The 22,119-nt window shown below is 40.5% G+C and overlaps 1 protein-coding gene across 1 annotated transcript in view; it reads right to left on the bottom strand.

Annotated features, from left to right (window-relative positions):
- LOC146983526 (junction plakoglobin a-like) overlaps positions 1-22,119 on the bottom strand; it is a 209,584-nt gene that overhangs the window by 156,918 nt on the left and 30,547 nt on the right. The window lies entirely within an intron of this gene.

The following is a 22,119-nucleotide window of genomic DNA, read 5'->3' as shown; positions in this document are numbered from 1 at the left end:
GTGTACAGCATACAAAACATCCAATACACACCCAACATTGAAGAGGAACTAGGGGTGCACGGAATGGCATTTTTTTGGCCAAAGCCGAATACCGAATAAAATCAAAACGCTTGGCCGAATAACCGAATAATACCGAATACCAAAAGTGGTTTTAAAGTTTTTAAATAAAATATTTTTTTAGACTTAATTTTCAAAGAAAGTTAATGTTTATTGACTATTCTGACAGTTTTTGAATATTCCAGTTGCCGTTGTTCATCAAAAAAGCACAAGTTAAATTAAGTTTTTCATTTATATCGACCCATTGTGGGTGCTGAAAGATCTATGCAAGTACATTCCAAAAAACCCCAAGTGTCTTTTAAAACAGTGGTTCCTAACCTTTCTTTGTCAGATTTTTTTTTTTAATTCATCAATTAGGCTACTAGACATTTCAGGCGACCTCATTTGAATTTCAGGCGACCCCACCTGGGGTCCCGACCCCAAGGTTGGGAAACGCTGTTTGAAAAGACGTCGGCCACGGACGGAGTGGGCGACATACTGGGACGAGGAACTTTCGTTTTAACTGCTGCAGTCGTCTCTCCCCCTCGTACTCAGCATGCTGTTCAGGGTGTTTGGTTTTTAAATGATTTATAAAATGGTGCGTTCCTACACGAACGGTCCCCTCAGAGCGGTTGATGTCGCCACTCTGAAGCTCTTGGAGCGACGTGCAACGGTGCGCGCGGTCGCTGTGCAGCTTCCCCTCCACTGCTCTTGTTGCTGTTGTTTTTCCAGCAGTAGGAGTCACTTACTAATAAAGCTGGGGTTTAAGCTGCCGTTTCGATCGTCGCACGATCGCGTATTTATCAGACTTTTTTTTTTTTTATATTCGGCCTTGCTTTTCGCTCATTCCACCGAATGCCGAATGTTGCTTTTTTTGGCAATATTCGGCCGAATATATTCGGTTACCGAATATTCGGTGCATCCGAGGAACTATGCAAGTCCGCTCGCTTTTCCTCTGTTTTGTTAACCCTCCTCCTGGCCATGTGCATTTGTTTACAACAAAGCCGGCGAAAAATCAATACATGGAGCGGTGGATAACGTTGTATAACACATACGATATTACAACGTGTGTGTTTGTGTAGTCTTAACTGTCATAAACAAAAGATTACGGGTTACGGAGCGCGTTTGTGTAGCGGTGCGCAGAGACGAGAGCTGCGACACCGAGCGGCGGCCAGGTACTGTACTGATGTTGCAAGGTTGGTTTTCAGCCAAGAGATGCCAGGTGGAAGACAGAAAGCCTCCGTTCTCAAACGTAACAAGTCACAAGTCATGTAGTTAACAATCACAATTACTCCGAAGCTTTTTAAGGTAAAAATGTAGCATGTAGCCAAATCCTGCTTTTTACCTCTTTAAACCACATTGACTACATGTTGACATTATGACTGTGTTGCGCTGCAATGTGGATATTTATCTTTACAATACAGCTAACTGTACTACAGTGCACATAGTGTAGCTTCATTGTTTGCTACTGTAGTCCTCTACAGAGCCGAGAGGCAAGGTCACATGTTTACACAGGAGAGGTACACACTGTAAATATTTTGGTTTTTTTGTGTGTGTGTAGAGTCTGGGGCTCTCACTGTCTCCCACTCCCACTTTTATTGGAGATAAACTACTGATTTTTTTTTTCCCCAAAAGAATGTTGAGGCTGTGATGACCACAGCATCCATCTCACACACTCTGTCAGGCTTCGGGTGTGATTCCCACAAGTGTTATGACTGAGGGCGTCCTTAGAAATGATGGTCAATGAAGCAAGTTAACTGTAGGGTCCATGCTTTTACGAGTTGATTGCCAGTTTAACACATGTAGGTCTCAAGCATCAGCTGAATTATACTGACTTCAACCCTGGGAGATGAATTAACCCAAACACAGTATTTAAATAAACTGTGTTCAGCTTTACTCCGCATCATCTTCAGCAACATATACACAACCTGCTTCCCATTAACTGAAAAGTGTGTTTGTAGAAAACGCTCTTAACTTCTGAAGTCTGTCATTATCAGTCAGATTAGTATCCTCTTTCATTAAGCACAGCAGGTAATTGTCATTTGTGAAGCACTTGAACTGCAATAACCTGCATGAAAAGTGATATACAGTGGCATGCAAAAGTTTGGGCACCCCTGGTCAAAATCTCTTTTGCATGCCACTGTACAAATAAAGTTTGATTAATTGATTGGTCATTGGTTAAATACTGTCTAAATCTAAAAAACTATTGTATCAAGTTTCCAGTTTTTTTCTGGCTGCAGACATGTTGTATTTCCTCGTGTTACAAAGCAAGAAATTATGGACTGGACAATTGATTATTTATAATCATAACCTGCAGCAGCACTTTCCCATTTTACCCAGATTGTGGAGGTTCAGTTCAGCGTTCAGTTCATATCTATCTACCACAACCAAGATCAAAGAAACAACAGCATGTTCCTGCAGAGACACAGGCTGCAGTTTCAGGACCATAGTTGAGTATTATTAACAATTATATATGATTTAAGATAAAAGCAGCAGAAATGAGTTCCCTCTGTAAGCTGTCTGGGCTCAGCCTCAGAGACAGAATGTGGAGCCAGAAGGAGCTCGGAGTAGAGTCACTGCTCCTTTATGTCAAAATGGTGCAGGGATCTGATAAGGATGCAGGAGACAACTTCCCTTTGGAGGTTTTCCAGGCATGTCCACCTGGGAGGAGACCCCAGAGCAGATCCAGACCTTACTGGAGGAGTTAAATATCCTATCTGACCTAGGAAAACCTCAAGTCCTGCAGGAACACTCTACTCAATTACAGCTCACACAGAGGGGGTACGGCTGCATTGTTTGCACAGGACACCACTACTCCACTGTATCTTCACCTGGACACTAGTTGTGAGCTGTTCTATTATAGAACAAAGACACTCCTGCTGTGGTCAGAAAGGAAAGAAACCTGTCAAAACCAGAACATCCTCATATAATAATAATATATAATATGTCAATATGAGGATGTTGATCCACTTCATATTCTGAAAGCATCTGCTGGACATTGTTGGTTTTCAGTGTTGGGGAAGCTACATTTCTACTCCTGGAGAAAAAGAAAAGTAAAAAAAAAAAAAAGTAGCTATGACATGTTGACATGTTGGGTAATCTATAGACGTGTTGGGTAATCTATAGACACAATGGGTAATCTATAGACATGTTGGGTAATCTATAGGTACGATGGGTAATCTATAGACACGATGGGTAATCTATAGATACGATGGGTAATCTATAGACACGATGGGTAATCTATAGATATGTTGGGTAATCTATAGATACAATGGGTAATCTATAGACATGATGGGTCATCTATAGACACGATGGGTAATCTATAGGTACGATGGGTAATCTATAGACATGATGGGTCATCTATAGACACGATGGGTAATCTATAGACATGATGGGTCATCTATAGACACGATGGGTAATCTATAGATACGATGGGTAATCTATAGACACGTTGGGTAATCTATAGACACGATGGGTAATCTATAGATACGATGGGTAATCTATAGATACGATGGGTAATCTATAGACACGTTGGGTAATCTATAGACACGATGGGTAATCTATAGATACGATGGGTAATCTATAGACATGATGGGTAATATAAAGAGAAAATGAAAATCCCACCCCAACACCCACTTGTAAATCAGACATCTAAATCAGTCAACACAAAATGTCATAAACAATACAAAGAGGTCAACATATTCTAGATCGGTGTGTCTAATTGAACAACAATGCTGACAGGAATGCCAGGGCCAGCTAATCAGAACCAGCATTGGCTTGGCATGTCATGACATGATTCATGCCTTTTTTTTCAAAGAGAGTTCTGGAACACAATAATGGTAAAATAAAATGTATATTATATAGGTCTTTTTAAAAAAAAGAAAAAGAAGAAGAAATATTTCATGTTATTGGCCAAAACTGAGTAGTTAAACTACAACAGTAGTTGAAATACTTGACGCAGCACAAAATATGAATCTAGTTTAAATTGTAGTTAGGCTATGTAGTTTAAATCTCCCCAACACTGTTGGGTTTTCATTGGTACGTCCATGCAGACTGCCCAGACTTCCTCAGACCTGCTGCAGCTTGTAGCAGACAGACAGTGGGAGTCCAGCAGTGGACCAGCTGACCATGATGGACTTATAATGGAGAAGGAGAGGACGTATCTCACATAGGTTAGTGGTGGAATTAAAATGGTTGAGAGGAGGGTAAAATGGAGGAGTGTGTGTGTGTTTGCGCGCGTGCACGTATGCAATTTACATACCTCTGATGTTGCCCTGTTTCAGCTGGCCTCAATACTGCGCTGAGCCCGAAGGTCCAATCACTCATGCACACAGACACACACACACACACACACACACACACACACACTCATGTATACACACATTTAAAGTGGCAGAGACATGTGCACACTGGCATATGACTACACACGCACACGCACACACACCAACACTCTGCGGCCCAGACACTCTGTACTGATGTGGCCTGTCAGCTCATTAGAGAACATGTGTGTGAGTCACTCTCATCCAATCGGAGTGATCCAAGCCCCGGAGATGAGCGGCCCTGCTTTAACCCCAGATACACTACCACTACACATACAGCAGGAGTCATCACACATCATGCATTTGAACACATCGCTCTGATATTTTTGCATCCCCAGTGACATTAAACCGTGTTGACTTGTAAACGAGTGTGTCGGCAGGATGAATGTAAACGACTGGATCGCTGAGAGGAAGTAGGTGGAGGGTCAGAGTCACATGACCTGACACTGATGGAGAAGAGCAGCAGCAACAGAGACAAAGAGGGTTTTCACTGTGTACGTCCCCGACTGAGAGGAGGGTGAGCCCCAACGCCGGCTACTGGCTGGTACCAACAGGAAGTCACTGTCGAACCCGTCACAATGTGTTAAATTATTTAATTCAGACTAAATATCTGCACCCCTCTCAACTAAACACCCTGTGGATGTATTATTGTTGAAAACATACAGCTTTTAATAAGCATTCTCCATATTCAATAAAAGGACAAATGTATTGATTGATCATTTGTTTTGAATTGGTAAAATATGTGATAAGTTGGCTGTGGCTAGTGAGTATTAGCCACAACACACACACACACACACACACACACACACACACACACATGTACTGTATATGCTTCTCTGTCCTCTTTTCTCTGGTCTGCACTCAGCACACACACACACACACACACACACACAGACAGAGCAAACAGCAGAGTGTTGAGGCAGCACTGGACACAGCACCAGCTGAAGAAAACGCAGAGATTAAGGTTGCAAAATTATGGGAATTTTCAATGTTGGAAACTTTCCATGGGAATTAACGGGAATATATGGGAAGAAACCGAAATTTACAAAACTGAAGGTTGGCCCTTGACAGGGAACTGTTGTTCAGTAAAATAATTGATTGTTCATACAAGAATTAAAACTTGATAAAGTTCTACTCATAAATAAATCTGTTGAAATGTCATGTTTTTTAATTGTATTATTTTGCATGGATGCCTGCTTATGACAAAACAAAATATTTACATTTATGTTTGGATATGATACAGTCTGTTTAAATGACCCCCAATTTCCAGTTAATTCCCATAAATTCCCATAAATTCCCATAATTCCCATGGAAAGTTTTCAATTTGGAATATTTCCAAAATTCCCCAGCTTAACTTGGAAACTTGGAAAGTTTCTGGAAATTTACCAGAAATTTACTGGAAATTTCCCACCCCTTTGCAATCCTAGCAGAGATAAACTGTAGATATATGAAGGAATATCATCATCATCATCATCATCATCATCATCATCATCATCATCATCATCATCGTCGTCACCACACCTGCCTCTGGGTCACAAACAGAAACAACAGTGTGGATGTGACTTCATGCTGCTGCTGGTTTCTGCAGTGGATTCACATGTGCTCTCTCTCTCTCTCACACACACACACACACACACACACACACATACACATCATTTTATACACATCATTTTATAAGCTGCAGAACAATGTCTGCATCCAGCCACACACACACACGCACAGTGATATAATCAGCTGACCAGCGTTCAGTGTCTGACCTGCACACACCCCCACTTGAGGAGATGACCTGCTCTACTTCCTGACACCATACCCTGCAGTGGTGCTGCAAAATACACAACACACACACACACACTGCGGCTGTGTGTCATAAAAAAAGAAGTGTTCTCCCTGGAGAAACACACACTCCCTCCAACACACCTTCACATTTAATCCACAGATAAGCACTGCCTATATTTCATTCAAAATAGCAGCTTCACTGGAGATGTTTAAAACTTTACTCCACACACACACACACGCACACACACACACACATTGGTGTGTGTTATCAGGGCTGAGGCAGCCTGTGAATCAGTGTGTGTCCTCGCAGGCTTGGCGGAGCTGCCAACCATCTCCAGCTCTCAGAGATTCTGTTGTCTTGCCAAGAAGGAAATTGGCATCAACCTCACCTAAAAATGGATTCTAATGTTTCACTTTGTGATAACAGTTCCATTCCTCAGAGCTGCAGCCGCTGCTCCGTCAGCCTCAACAACCAGCTCGCACATTATCAGCCACTAATGTGTCGCACACGGACACAGCCGTTTCCCCATGTGTCTGCTTGGGCTGCTAACAGTTTGTCCCTGTAGCGCTATGTGACGTGTTTGACTGAACGGCCCACTTACTGTGTGCATACATAACACCAATCTGACTTGTTAACGTTTTAAAGGTTGTTGCAACATATGTCAGTCTTCATTCTATGAAGTCAGGCTTTTCTTCCTCTCAGATCCTCCTGCGTTCTTGTAATACCTCACTGATCAGTGAAGGAAATAGGTGCAAGATAATAATGACTAAAGCAGAGACAGTTGGAGGCTGGCTGTTCTCCGGTCAGTGTAGCCGATGTTATCCGGCCCTCTGCGTTGTGTTTCGGTACGGACTGCCCCAGGTGGTGTTCCAACCCTGAGGCTTGTACCACGAAGCAGGATCACTGTCTTACAGTGCGTTCACGCGCGATAAAATTACATACAAAGTCAATGTAAAGACGCAAATTTGTGCCGGCGGTGCGAATGACGCGAACATGCAAATTCAAAATATTGAACTCAAGCGAAATATTTGTGTGAATTCTGCGAGTAAAAAGAAATATTCCAGCGGGCAAACTCGAGCGATACGTTTACATACAAAGTCAACATAAAGACGCAAATGGACACGAATTTGTGCCAGCGGCGCGAATGACGCGAATGGAGCAACGCGAAGGACGCGAACACGCAAATTCAAAATATTGAACTCAAGCAAAATATTTGCATGAATGCCACGAGTAAAAACAAATATTCCAGCAGGCAAACTCAAGTGAGTAGAGCGAGGCGAATATTTTACTCGCACCCAGTGTGAACGCACTGTTGGCGAGGTAACTTCAGGGATAACCCTGACGGTACCACGAAGCTGGATTCATTCCTACCGAGGTGAGTTACCATGGTAACTTACTCTGAACAGCTAACCTGCTCCGGGGCAGGGTAGCTGTCAGGATTGATCTGAATCCAGTAAAAGGCTCCAGCCACCGGCCAATCACCTGTACGGGAAGAGAATCCTTTCACCGGTAACACGGAGTCCAGATAGTGAGAAGAGCGTTACGGCTGTAATGTTTTATGATGTTCAGTGTGCTCTTATTTTGAAATCCTTGTACCGGGGGTTACTGTTACCAAGGAGACGGAAATAAAAGTAGCGAAGCTCCGGACAGAGTCGAGGTGATCCACTTTATGATACGTTATGAAAACACATGAGTCTATCACAACAACAGATTTTGCGGGATAGATCAAATCCTTTAGATTATCACGCTGGAGAGGAACCGGTTCTCACGGCCCGGACTTCTGCCAAATTTTTTGAGGGTGTGTGTGTGTGTGCCGAGCGGACCCGTCTTATAGAGACACACGTCTATATGGGACAGGCTTTTATTTAATTTAAAACAAACCATTTGCTCAGCAAAGATGGAAAATATATAGTCTAATATAATAAAATGGTTCTGTTGTTTGGCTACTGAGTCAGAATAGAAGGAAAGAATCGGATCCAAATGCATGTTCCTTACAAGTGTGGCACCATTTAAAAGGTTAATAAACAGGCTTTCCAACACTGTAAGATTTATTTCCAAGAAGCATTGTTACAACAAAAAAATAATCTATCAAACACAAATTCCCTTACTTTTTGTGGTGCTATGTTTAGCTGCAAATGTCAGTAAAAGAGCAAACACAGTATCTGATGTCTGCGTGTATTATTGTTATGCAAGCTCACCACTCGGGTTACTACAGCTATAGTCTTAGGAGTTTGTTTCCTTTAATTAACCATATTAATTAATGTTTTCAGTGCAGTAAAGGTGAAGATGTTCAGGAAGAGAGCAGCAAAGTGAAAGTCATCACACACTACTGACTACACACACACACACACACACACAGCTTTAACACACACTTTGATGCTTTTGTTTTGAATCAAAGTATTGACTCTGCCCCCCACAGACACACACACACAAACACAAACACTCACTGCTGGTCATCCTGCAGCTCCATGCTGTGGTTAACTACACCCAGCTCTTCAGGAGAGTCATTAGCTAGACTGTAATTATCAGTCTTTGAAGACACATAGCTACTGTATATTGTAGTTCATTGACTTGTTGCAGCGTATTCATATTCAGGTGAACTGTGTCATTTAAAATGAATATACAGTTTATTAGTGTAAGAGATAAGGGCAGGAAACTGCTTACATAAACAGCAGAACAACTACTGTGTGTGTGTGTGTGTGTGTGTGTGTGTGTGTGTGTGTGTGTGTGTGTGTGTGTGTGTGTGTGTGTGTGTGTGTGTTTGCTGTGGTCTGGATAGGAAACTCGATAATTGGGTTTTTTTTTTTTTTTTTTTTCACCACACTGTAAGTGGCCATTATCTGGCTTCATGCTGCACACAGGGCAGGCAGTGTTCCAGCAGGACACAGTGAAGTTAGTTATCTGGTGGAGGAGGTGGAGGGGAAGGACTAAGTGAGATCTTCATGATTCTTAATTTGCCCCTGATGCACTGAGAGTGTGAAGACAATTAATGCTGCTGTTCATCAGCAAACAGCCAAGATGGTCACCTCCTTCCTTCCTGGGTTACAGCCATTATGATGTCACTATAAAGTTAACCACTTCTGATACTCATTCTATCGCAACTGTGTCAAAATTGGTTACAAGCTGTCATTCCGACATCCCACCATTCCGACCGACATCCCACCATTTAGACATACCGCTATTCCGACATGCGAGCGTCCCACTATTCCGACAAGGCTTTCAATATAAGGAAATGTGCGTTACTCAACAGGTGACTCCCTTCTTTAAGACATGCTGATAGGAGAATAGCCACATGGTTGTGCGTAATTGCGCAGCAGAGCGCAGACAGGGACTAGTCTGCCTGCCTAGCCTCTACCTGGTCTTTTTACTAAACTTAACCAACTCCTTTCATCATTGCCTAAACCCAACCAGTGCAAAATCTTTTGGGGAAAAAATACGCTATAAAAGGAATTGTCGGAAAGGCAGGATGTTTAAGAAAAGAAAAAAATACTGTCATTCCGACCATAGGAGGCAAGAAGTGTCGCAATGACATTTGATAGAAAATTAAGTGTTGTCATTTAGACAATTGACCCTTCGCGGAAGCCCCGCCCCCTGTTGCTACGCCGGGCAAGCTTTCACTCCCAGCCATGCCGTAGTAGCAGCGGCAGCGGCAGCAGCAGCAGCAACAACAACATCCTTCTCTACAAACAAATGTTTTTCGTCCTAGTCTCAAAATGTGTCCACAAAAGCACTCGACACATGCACATGACTCACAGCCGAAAGCTTGCCAGGCCTATAGTTACGGTTGCTAACGTAGGATTGGACAATAGCCGTTTGTGGGAGGGGTTGGCGAAGGGTCAATTAGAGGTCTATGTCGGACTGGTGGGATGTCGGAATGGAGGTTGCCCCCCCCCCCGTCAAAATTACGGTATTTGACAAAAATGGCAGGAATTGTTTTAAGTTAGCCAAACATGCTATGCCACTGTCGTCTTGTTACCAGCTCTACTACATCCACAACAACAAGACAGTGTGGTGAGAGACACAGGTGGTTAGTCTGTCCGCGATTGTTGTCAAAAGCAAGACCCTTGCTATATGTATATTAGGGCTGTCAGTTTAACGCGTTAATTAGATTAATTAATTACACTGCAAATTAGCGCGTTAGAAAAATTAACGCAATTAATTCTGAGTGGCAATTCAATGCGCGAGCACTTTAAATTTGGCCCATTGCATGACCCGTAGGGAGGCACTTGTCCGGACGTGACGTGTTCGTCACTCCCCACCCGTGCCACTAGTCAAAGCAGGCTGACAACAGACATGGACGCGACTCAGGGGAGCTCGGCTAGCACATCGTTGCTAGGGCCTTTGAACGGCAAGTTTATTTATAAAAAGAACGAAGACGGGACTATCAACAAGAATGCGGTGATTTGTAGTTTTTGTAAAAAAGAATTCTCTTATCACCGAAGCTGCTCCAGCTTGACTTATCATTTAAACGCTAAACACGTCGGGGCAAGTCCCACGGCTAGTCAGGGTGCTGCTAGTGCTAGCAAACTTCGCCAACCCACGCTTGCCGAATTTGGTAGACGAGTGAGTAAAGCCACCACAGAAAAACTGACAAACTCAATCGCTAAGTGGGTTGCTGCTGATTGCAGGCCGATTTCAGTCGTGGAGGACGAGGGCCTAAAGGAGGCGTTTCAGATAGCATTAGCTGACACAAATTTCCAGCTACCTTCAAGAACTACGGTGATGAAAAGAATCCACCAGCTGTACTGTGATGAAAGGAACATAAAAGAGGAAATGTTAGCAGGGGCCTGCCATGTCGCCCTGACGGGCGACCACTGGACGTTGGTGAGCAATCATAATTATTTGGGAGTCACAGCACACCAAATCGATAGTGAGTGCAAACTAAAGTCCTTTGCTTTAACCGTGAGCAAAACGGTGACCCGCCATTATGCCGATGCATGCGCCGAGCAGTTCGATGCTGTGACAAAGGAATGGGAAATAGAAAACAAAGTGACAACAATCGCAACCGATAGCGCAAGAAACATGGTAGCAGCAGCACGTCAGCTGCCTTTCGAGCACATCCTATGTGCTGCACACATGCTGCAAAGAACAATTACAGTCTGCCTCCAGGACAGCAGCTTTGACACCGCCCTGGCAAAGTGCCGCAAAATAGTAGGGCATTTCAAGCACAGCCCTGCCAGTACAGAAGAACTGCACCAGCAGCAGACTGCCCTCAGACAAGCCAGAGAGCCCCTGGTTCAAGACGTATCCACGAGGTGAGACTGTTTACTAACTCGGGATAATTGATTCTGAATAGTTGTCGTGTGTGTGTGTGTGTGTGTGTGTGTGTGTGTGTGTGTGTGTGTGTGTGTGTGTGTGTGTGTGTGCACTGTTGTTCCTATCTAAGAGGGGACATCGGCGTCGTTACACATTCACCAACAGGGGACCGAGCAGCCAACAGGGGACTTTTTTTAGGTCCCCTGTTGGACATGCTTTAAATCAACTTAAAATCATGTGAAAAACCTTCTGGTTAATTTTTTCAACTTTAGCCAAGAGGGGACCTGAGTGTGTGTGTGTGTAAAATACCATATTCAGCAGTGCCCCGGCAGGCTGGAGCAGGGGTTTTAACGACTCATTCACACACGTCGTTTCTTACACTCCTCCATAGTGTGAACGACTTGCAGCCCTGGCAGCCTTTCAGACTGTAGAGAGCCTATCAAACAGGCTCCTTAGTGAACATACCAGTACCTTGAAACATAATTTGTTATTCTTTGTAACAAAATATAAAGGTTCCGTTTTCATGGATGTCTTAAGTTTAAACTCAACACTGTATTAGGTATAATAGAAATTTTTAAATATTGAAAAAATTGATCACCCATAACAAAATTTTAAATAAAATGGTCATTTAGATCATTTCTGTTGAATTGTGATTAAACATTAAAAATAATTGACCTTGTTATTGTTGCTTGTCCAGTTTTTTTAAGCACAGGGTTTCAATTTTACAATATACATGTGTTCTCAATCTGTATAGGAATTATTAGTTGACTTACATTGCAGAAAAAGGTCCACACTTGGTTTATATGGAATGACAGGGGTCCACTGTTGGTTGATGCATAATGACACACGATCCCACTTAGTTAGCATGGAGTGACATACACACTCCATCATGTATGAATAAGAAAGAAATAAGCAAAAGTGATAGTTTTTAAGAGAAAACTTTCATCAAAACTTAAAACAAACATTTCTAATAAAGTAGCACCAATAATGTTGTAATAATTCTTTTACTGTAGGGTGTACTACTGCAACACACATTTCTACAGTCTATTCATTTTTTAATAGAGGGTTTTAGGATTTAGGGTAATCTTAATGTACTTGCATGATAAATCTGTATTCATAAGGATGTATTTTATTTACAGAAAACTCAATGGCAACCTATGATGATATATTATGTAGAAGTAAACCATCAAAGAGTAACTGATATTAAAGTATTGGCACGGCAATTTGTTATCTTTGGGGAAAATACAGAGGGTTTGGGAGATCATCAGTTTGTCAGAGATACAAGGGATAATTCATTGAGAGGATTAATCTCACAAAGTCCCTATGTTAAACTATTGCCAGACACATTTCTACAGTCTATTAATTTTTCACTGTACTGGTGTTTTATACTACTTAACTGCATTGTTGTCATGGGAAAATACTTAAACTACTCACAGTTTGACATGGCCTGATGGCTCAGAGCCACAAAAAGTTACTTTTTGGCCATGTACATCTCATATAGATGAAGCTCTGTTGGGGCCACCTATGGTCAGACTTTTACTTTTTAAATACATGTGATTTCAATTAATTTTAATGTATTTGCGTCATAAATCTGTTTAGGAAAGATTCGTTGATTTACGTTTTAGAAAAAGGTCCACACTTGGTTTATATGGAATGACAGGGGTCCACTGTTGGTTGGTGCATAATGATACAAGTGCCCACTTAGTTAGCATGGAGTGAAATACACACTCCATCATGTATGAATAAGAAAGAAATAAGCAAAAGTGATCATCCGTAAGAGAAATTTTTCATCAAAACTGAACACAAACATTTCTAATAAAGTAGCACCAATTATGTTGTAATTATTTTTAAATGTAGGGTGTACTACTGCAACACACATGTCTACAGTCTATTAATTTTTTAATAGAGGGTTTTAGGATTTAGGGTAATCTTAATGTACTTGCATCATAAATCTGTATTCATAGGGATGTATTTTATTTACTGTTTTATATTACAGAAAACTCAATGGCAACCTATGATGATATATTATGTAGAAATAAACCATCAAAGAGTAACTGATATTAAAGTATTGGCACGGCAATTTGTTATCTTTGGGGAAAATACAGAGGGTTTGGGAGATCATCAGTTTGTCAGAGATACAAGGGATAATTCATTGAGAGGATTAATCTCACAAAGTCCCTATGTTAAACTATTGCCAGACACATTTCTACAGTATATTAATTTTTCACTGTACTGATGTTTTATACTACTTAACTACATTGTTGTCATGGGAAAATACTTAAACTACTCACAGTTTGACATGGCCTGATGGCTCAGAGCCACAAAAAGTTACTTTTTGGCCACGTACATGTCATATAGATGAAGCTCTGTTGGGGCCACCTATGGTCAGACTTTTACTTTTTAAATACATGTGATTTCAATTAATTTTAATGTATTTGCGTCATAAATCTGTATAGGAATTATTCGTTGATTTACGTTTTAGAAAAAGGTCCACACTTGGTTTATATGGAATGACAGGGGTCCACTGTTGGTTGGTGCATAATGATACAAGTGCCCACTTAGTTAGCATGGAGTGAAATACACACTCCACACAGACACACAAACACATGCAAACACACATATTTCAACTTAAGTAGCACTGGTAAAGTTGTAATTGTAGTTTTGTTTTTAAACATGGGGTTAGGGTTAGTTACTGTGAAAACTCAATGGCAACCTATCATGATACTTAAGGGAATATTTCAGTTATTGACATTCATGGATCAACAATAAAACATGTATGGGAAAATAAAAGAGGAGCTGGGGGGGGTCATCAGTTTGTCTGAGATACAAGGGATAATTCTTCTAGAGGATGGATTAACCTCAAAAGCTCAAAACTTTCATCAAAACTTAATACAAACATTTATAATGAAGTAGCAACGGTAATGTTGTGTTTTTTTATGTGGGGTGTACTGTGAAAACTCAATGGCAACCTACGATGATATATTATGTACAAGTAAACCATCAAAGAGGTACTGATATACGACAATTTGATATGGGAAAATACAGAGGGAATGGGGGATCATCAGTTTGTCAGAGATACAAGGGATAATTCATTGAGAGGATCCCTATGTTAAACTATTGCCACACACATTCACACAGTCAAAATGTTTTTAAACTGCCACGACCTCGAGAAAGCCATCCATGCGTTGCAGTAATCAGTTCTAGATTGGACTATTGCAATGCACTTTATGTTGGCGTCTCCCATTCTTCGCTCAGTCGCCTCCAACTTGTCCAAAACGCTGCTGCCTGTCTTTTAACTAACACTAATAGACGTGAGCACATTACTCCTGTTCTTAAGTCCCTTCACTGGTTCCCTGTCCCTTACAGAATTGATTTTAAACTTTTAATGTTTGTTTTTAAAGCACTTAACGGCCTGGCCCCACTGTATTTATCTGAGCTACTTTATTAGAAAGGTTTGTGTTAAGTTTTGATGAAAAATTTCTCTTAAGGATGATCACTTTTGCTTATTTCTTTCTTATTCATACATGATGGAGTGTGCATTTCACTCCACTTACTTACATTCAAAACAGACTGACTGAAACATGGGTACATGCAATATAGAGTCACAGAGCATTTTTATGAGCTACCTTTCTCTGCCAGAAATGTTGTCTGGGAACAACATGGCACAAGAAATTAGGATTCATCAGATTGTCAGAGATACAAGGGATAAGGCATTGTGTGGATGGAATAACCCCAAATAGCTCAATGTTGAACTGCTGCAACACAACTAAAAAAAGTTAACAGTGGTGTGGACCGTGTCTGAGGAATATAGTTCTTGCTGTGCCCTAATTGTCCTTTACAAGGCTTTGTAAGGCTTTGCATGTGTTTTTATATTTATGCATTCCTTTGTTTCCCTTGATTTTCTAAATACCTTTTAATGAGTAGTTTAACAGGGGTTTTTTTGGGGTTATTCCATCCACACACTGACATATTCCCTGTATCCATGACAATCTGATGAATCCTAATTTCTTATTCCATGTTAATTGTTGTTCTCAGACAGCATTACTACTAGCAGACAACGGTGGCTCATATAAAGGCCCTGTCACAGAATATTATAACAGGTAATTACACACCTTCACAAAACTCATCAAAGAACTGACAATTCTTTAGACAAAATGGAATATTGCTGGTACACCCACTCTTTACAGTTGCCACAGAAGTTGAGTCACCAAAGGCCATAGGTGCGTATGTAGCACATGGCCAACCTAAGACCTGGGACGGTCTGATTTGGATATAAGATATTGGCTGAAAGAAAGTAGAAACTCTGAAGCCCAACCTGAAAATACCTAACGACCATCGTCAGCGACGACAAACCATCCCCCACACTGCCCACACTCAAGGACTGACACAGGTCATCTGGCACTCACTCCGCTCTCACTCCATTCACTCACTTCTCAGATCCCAGTTCAACAACTCTACCTTAAAGTTAGGATCTGTGAAATACATGAGTGCTGTGACTTAACTACTTCAATGTAGAGGAATGTTTTGTGCCCACATCATAGACTGAAACCCCATTAAAAATGTTCAACTCTACTTAGAAAACTGTGTGTAAATGTAATGAAGTCGCATTGCTTACTACAACATGCACAAGGTTATACCTAGATAATAAGGAATATACACACTTGTGTTTAGCTGGGTACTGAAACAAAAGAAAATCATTAGGAAACAACCAAAATATATAACAAATTAATTACTTAAAAATATAAATAAATTAGATAACGTTTTACCATCTTCTGAACACAATTAATTGAATTTGTTTATAATCCACTTCAGATGCTATGAATAAGGTAATATGGGATTGTTGAATGTACAATCCACACATCCTGAAAGCAACCAGACCCATTTCTGCTGAGCACCAGTGTGAACTGAATACAGCTTTTATTGTGTACTTCCCACTTAATGTAAACTCTCTGATCCTGTGCCAATCCTGTACCTTTTGACAACTTTAAATTAGGTTTCAATTTATACACCAATTTCATCTATAGATGTGTATGACTATGTGATACAGTGTGTAATATACAGAAGGAAAAAAAACACAAATTTAGTTTTAGTTTTCATTTTTGTTGTGGACCAAAAATATTCAGACAGGTATACATGAACTCCAGTAGAGCTAATAGTTTGGTAAGTAAAAATGTGTGTTGCAGTAGTTCAACAGTGGGTATTTTGGAGTTATTCCATCCACTATAGCTGATTTATCCCCTGTATGTCTGGAAATCTGATTATACCTAATTTCAGACAACATTTCTACTGGCACACAATGGTAGATCATATAAAGGCTGACAAAATATTATACTGATCACAAGGCATCACACACATTTACAAAACTCATCAAAGACTTGACAGGGTGGATTATTGCTGGGACACCCACTCTTTACAGTTGCCACAGAAGTCCATAGGTGTGTAGCACATGGCCAACCTAGGACTGGGGAATTCCATTGTCTGTTAGTCTGATTTGGATATAAGATCTTGGCTGAAGGATGTTAGTCTTTTCCAGGTTGCCCTTCAGAGTTGCTAACGACCATCGTCAGCTACAAGAAACCATCCCCCACACTGCTGACAGTCAAGGACTGACACAAGTCGTCTGGCACAGATTTAAAGCCCTCACTCACTTCTCAGAAGCCAGTTCCACATTTAGAGTGGAGAGTGGAGGTAGAGTTAAGCCTACCACACACATAAAGATAATCGGGCTGATTTTGCCCCGATTTTCCCCCTTCCGACCAAAGACAAAAATCGGCCGATTATCCTAAGGTCTTAAGATTATTTTATGAGATTCTCTTGTAGTGTGTGGTGTGTTAAGAGTCAAAATTCTCACAACAATCGCCTCAGAAAACGTTCGGCGCCGATAATCGTAAATCTTAAACATGTTCAATATTTCCGAATCAAAAGTCATCTTGCGTGTGGAAAGCTGGTGTTGTGCTGAGAAGTGCCTGCTTGCCAAGCTCTGCATGCTGCTCGCGGCAAGCCACTTCTCGACACAACACCGGCAATCCCACAGAGAGCCACAGTGCAGCCCTGGCAATACATGAGGTTCACACAGACATTCACGCATACACAGGAGATTTCCTGGTGGCCGACAGTGTTGGTAATAACGGCGTTAGAGTATAACGGCGTTACTAACGGCGTTATTTTTTTCCAGTAACGAGTAATCTAATTAATTACTTTTCCCATCGTTACAACGCCGTTGCCGTTACTGAGAATGTGAAGTGGCGCGTTACTACAGTTCGGTTGAATGAAACGCAAGGTGGTTTTGTCCACACATCAGCTGCCTCAGGACAGGTCATGACGGCGAGCTAAGGTAACGTAGCTAACGCAGCATCTGAGACCGATCAGCTGTGTCCCAGGCTGCAGCCCCTGAACTGGGACACAGCGCGCACACACAAGCACCCACTCCACCCGAGCAGCAGCGGTTGGAGTCCGACGGACGGACTCGAATTATGACACCTGAAACGTTTACACAGAGCTCTGTGTAAACACAGCTGATCGATCGATAAAAAAATTACCGTCCGCTGGAGTGAATTTTTTTTTCCGTCACTGAGAACAGCTTCTTGAATGTAACTCGGTCAAGACGTATCCTCAAGATTTTTCCAGTTCTGTTAGGTCAAGCTGCTGTAGCGGCTGACATCATGCAGCATGATGATGGTAAAATTTCCAGATAAAAACACGCGTTTTTTCATCAGCATCAGTACAGAAATGACGGATAGAGGGGAAAAGGCTTTATCCACAGATCCGCTGCTCCTGAATTGTGACCCTGAGGCCAGAGTCACAGACACACCTGGATTAAGACAGGAAATAAAGGGGCTGGTTTAGGATAGTGGAGCTGTGCAGAAAGCCAGTCAACCTTAGAGGGAGCACTGGAAAAACCGTTTTAAAGTAACGAAAAAGTTACTTTCTCAGTAACGCATTACTTTTTGGTTTAAGTAACTCAGTTACTAACTGAGTTACTTTTTAAATGAAGTAACTAGTAACTGTAACTAGTTACTATTTTTCAGTAACTTGCACAACACTGGTGGCCGATAGCAAAGACGGTAGCGATCATAGCCAGCAACAGCCGGCAATAGAGCAGCCATGTTTAAACGATCATGTGACCGCCGCTCACAGCCGCTTTACTGCTCGGCGTCTGAAGCCACAGACACACAGACACACACAGATGGTATCGTTGTAAAGGCTGAAGTGTCCCGCTTTCATTTTTAAAAAATTACATCGCTCTCATTGTCCATTCCGGAAATAGACCGAAAGAGTAGCTACAACAATACTGATCTCTTTCTGAGTTTTCTGACCGGAGGGTCAAGATTCTGAAAAATCTTAATGTGTGTGGTGCGCTGTGTTTGGAATATCACAGCACACCACACACAATACGATCAAAACTGTTCAATCACAGATTTTTTATCTTCATGTGTGGGGTCTTTCACAGATAAAAAAATTGGTTGAAATTTAGAGAATCTTTATGTGTGTACCAGGCTTTAGGATCTGTGAAATACATGAGTGTTGATGACTTCACTACTACAATGTAGAGGAATGCTTTTGTGTCCACATCATAGACTGAAGTCTATGGGTGGGAATTGAGAACCGGTTCCTCTTCAGAACTGGTTCCCACGTGATCATTTCCTTGGGATTGTGTGTGTGCATGCTTAATGATTCCGCTAATCGATTTTGCTTTTTCCTTTGCAAATGTGCATGTTTCTAACCCAAACAACACATGCTGTATTCGGGTCAGAATGAAGGCAAACACGGCGTCGAGACAGAAGCGCTCTAAAGTGTCGGGGTAGATGTGATGTGACAAAAAATATTCAGATTTATAAAACACTGCATACACACACTTGCAAGTAAAGTGCCTACAAGGCACATACATACTGTAGATAGTAAGGAATATACACACTTGTGTTTAGCTGGGTACTAAAACATCAAAAAATCATTAGGAAGCAACCCAAATGTGTAACAAATTAATCACTGAATCAGATTGCCATTCTACTATTTGTTTTCAAAATAAATTTGATTAGAATTAGATTTATTGTGTACCTCCCGCTTAACTCATTGAGTGCCATTGACGTACATATACGTCAAACGCAGTTTTCTGCGGCTGGTAAATGGGGACGCTGTTGCCCACACTGTGAGTAATTTTGGGGCTTCTGGGATGTGTAGAACGAATGAGACTGTAGATCAGAGCAAGAAGTGAAGAAGAAGGAGAAGACGAGTGCGATCGCTACGGAGATAAAAAAGTTGGAAAAAGTTTCTATTTCTAGAGAAAAACGACGGGCAGAGCCTGGAACAAGTGTAACGTGGAGCTTGTGATGAAAAATTTCTCTTACGGATGATCACTTTTGCTTATTTCTTTCTTATTCATACATGATGGAGTGTGTATTTCACTTCATGCTAACTAAGTGGGCACTTGTATCATTATGCACCAACCAACAGTGGACCCCTGTCATTCCATATAAACCAAGTGTGGACCTTTTTTTTCTGCAATGCAAAACAATAAGTAAAATGCATCCCTATTAATATAGATTTAGAATGCAAGTACATTTAAAATTGATTGAAACCATGTGCTGTTAAAAAGTAGAAGAGTGACAATAGGTGGCCACCACAGAGCTTCATCTATATGGGACATTAGGTGACTACAGAATAACACTTTGTGGCTCTGGGCCATCAGACCATGTTGAATCCTGAGTTTAGTTATTTAAAGTAGTTTTCCCATGACAACAATGCAGTCAAGGAGTATGAAACTTCATTAAGTCAAAAACTTGACAGACTGTAGAAAGGTGTGTTGCAGTGGTATATCATATTACTTAGTGAGGTTAATCCATCCCTCTAGAAGAATTATCCCTTGTATCTCAGACAAACTGATGACCCCCCAGCGCCTCCTTTATTTTCCCATACATGTTTTATTGTTGAGCCATAAATGTCAATAACTGAAATATTCACTTAAGTATCTTGATAGGTTGCCATTGAATTTTCACAGTACATCCCATGTTTTAAAAAAACTACAATGAAAACTTCACCAGTGCTACTTTAGTTTAAATATGTGTGTTTGCATGTGTTTGTGCGTGTGTGTATTAATAGTTACAAATGTTTGTATTAAATTTAGATTAAAAATGTATCTTAAAACTTAGCAATTTCTCTCATTTCTGCTTATCCACCCATGCTGGAGTGTGTATGTCGCTCCGTGCTATCTCAGTGGGAGCTTGTGTCATTATGCCCCAACCAACAGTGGACCCCTGTCATTCCATATAAACCAAGTGTGGACCTTTTTCTGTAATGTAAAACAGTAAATAAAATACATCCTCATAAATACAGATTCATGATGCAAGTACATTAAATGTGACCTAAAACCCTGAGTTTTAATTCAAATATTTTTCCTATAACAACAATGCAGTCAAGGAGTATAAAACTCTTGTAGGGGAAAAATTAATAGACTGTAGATATGTGTGTTGTAGTAGTACACCCTACATTTAAAAATAATTACAACATTATTGGTGCTACTTTATTAGAAATGTTTGTGTTCAGTTTTGATGAAAAATTTCTCTTACGGATGATCACTTTTGCTTATTTCTTTCTTATTCATACATGATGGAGTGTGTATTTCACTTCATGCTAACTAAGTGGGCACTTGTATCATTATGCACCAACCAACAGTGGACCCCTGTCATTCCATATAAACCAAGTGTGGACCTTTTTTCTGTAATGTAAAACAGTAAATAAAATACATCCTCATAAATACAGATTCATGATGCAAGTACATTAAATGTGACCTAAAACCCTTGGTTTAATTCAAATATTTTTTCTGTAACAACAATGCAGTCAAGGAGTATAAAACTCTTGTAGGGGAAAAATTAATAGACTGTAGAAATGTGTGTTGCAGTAGTGCACCCCATTTAAAAATAATGACAACATTATTGGTGCTACTTTATTAGAAATGTTTGTGTTAAGTTTTGATGAAAAACATTATCTTAAGAATGATCACTTTTGCTTATTTCTTTCTTATTCATACATATTACATATTAATGTATTTCCTATTACTGTAATTGGTTGAAACCAGATGTATGGAGCATTTTGACTATTTAAAATTGAGATGATAGTAGGTCCCCTCTTGGACTGCTAAGAATGACAGAGGCAGCACATTTATGGATGAGTAAAGACAGACAAGCAAATTATCTTTGTTAAGAAAAAAGGAATTCATTCATTAAAGCTGGTTTTAAGTAAATGTTGTTGCTTATACTGCAGAACTTGATATTAGTGCATGCAGCCATGTTACGTCTGAATTGCATGCAATTCAATAAAAAATATTTACTCTCAAATGTGGCCATGATTATTTAAATATATATATATATTTATATATGTATATATATAATTTGTATTACAGAGACTTTAAAATAAGTAATGATAACTCTCAAGTTATATTATTCATTCTTGAAAGAAACTGAGAAAGTCATTGTTGTAAACAAAGACTCATTAGGTGAATGGGTCGTTAGGTGAATGAATGGGTGCAGACAGCTCCACTGCAGTATGTGGAGGTCCACTCTTTGATAGGTAAATGTCGCTCAGAGATCCAAGTCCCCTCTTGGCAATTTCTTTAAAAATAATTAAAAGTCACATTTTCAGTAATATTATGGTAAAACACCTTAAAAGTCAATTTTATATTCCATTTTTGGTTTTTCAAAATAAGCAGAAACATAAGACCCCTCTTGGCAGCTTGGC

Source organism: Trachurus japonicus, chromosome 8 (genome assembly GCF_045865225.1).
Source record: "Trachurus japonicus isolate A0001 chromosome 8, Traja_1.0".
Classification (NCBI taxonomy): Eukaryota; Metazoa; Chordata; class Actinopteri; order Carangiformes; family Carangidae; genus Trachurus; species Trachurus japonicus.
The sequence above is the reverse complement of the archived record's forward strand: the minus strand, read 5'-3'. Positions and strand labels throughout refer to the sequence as shown.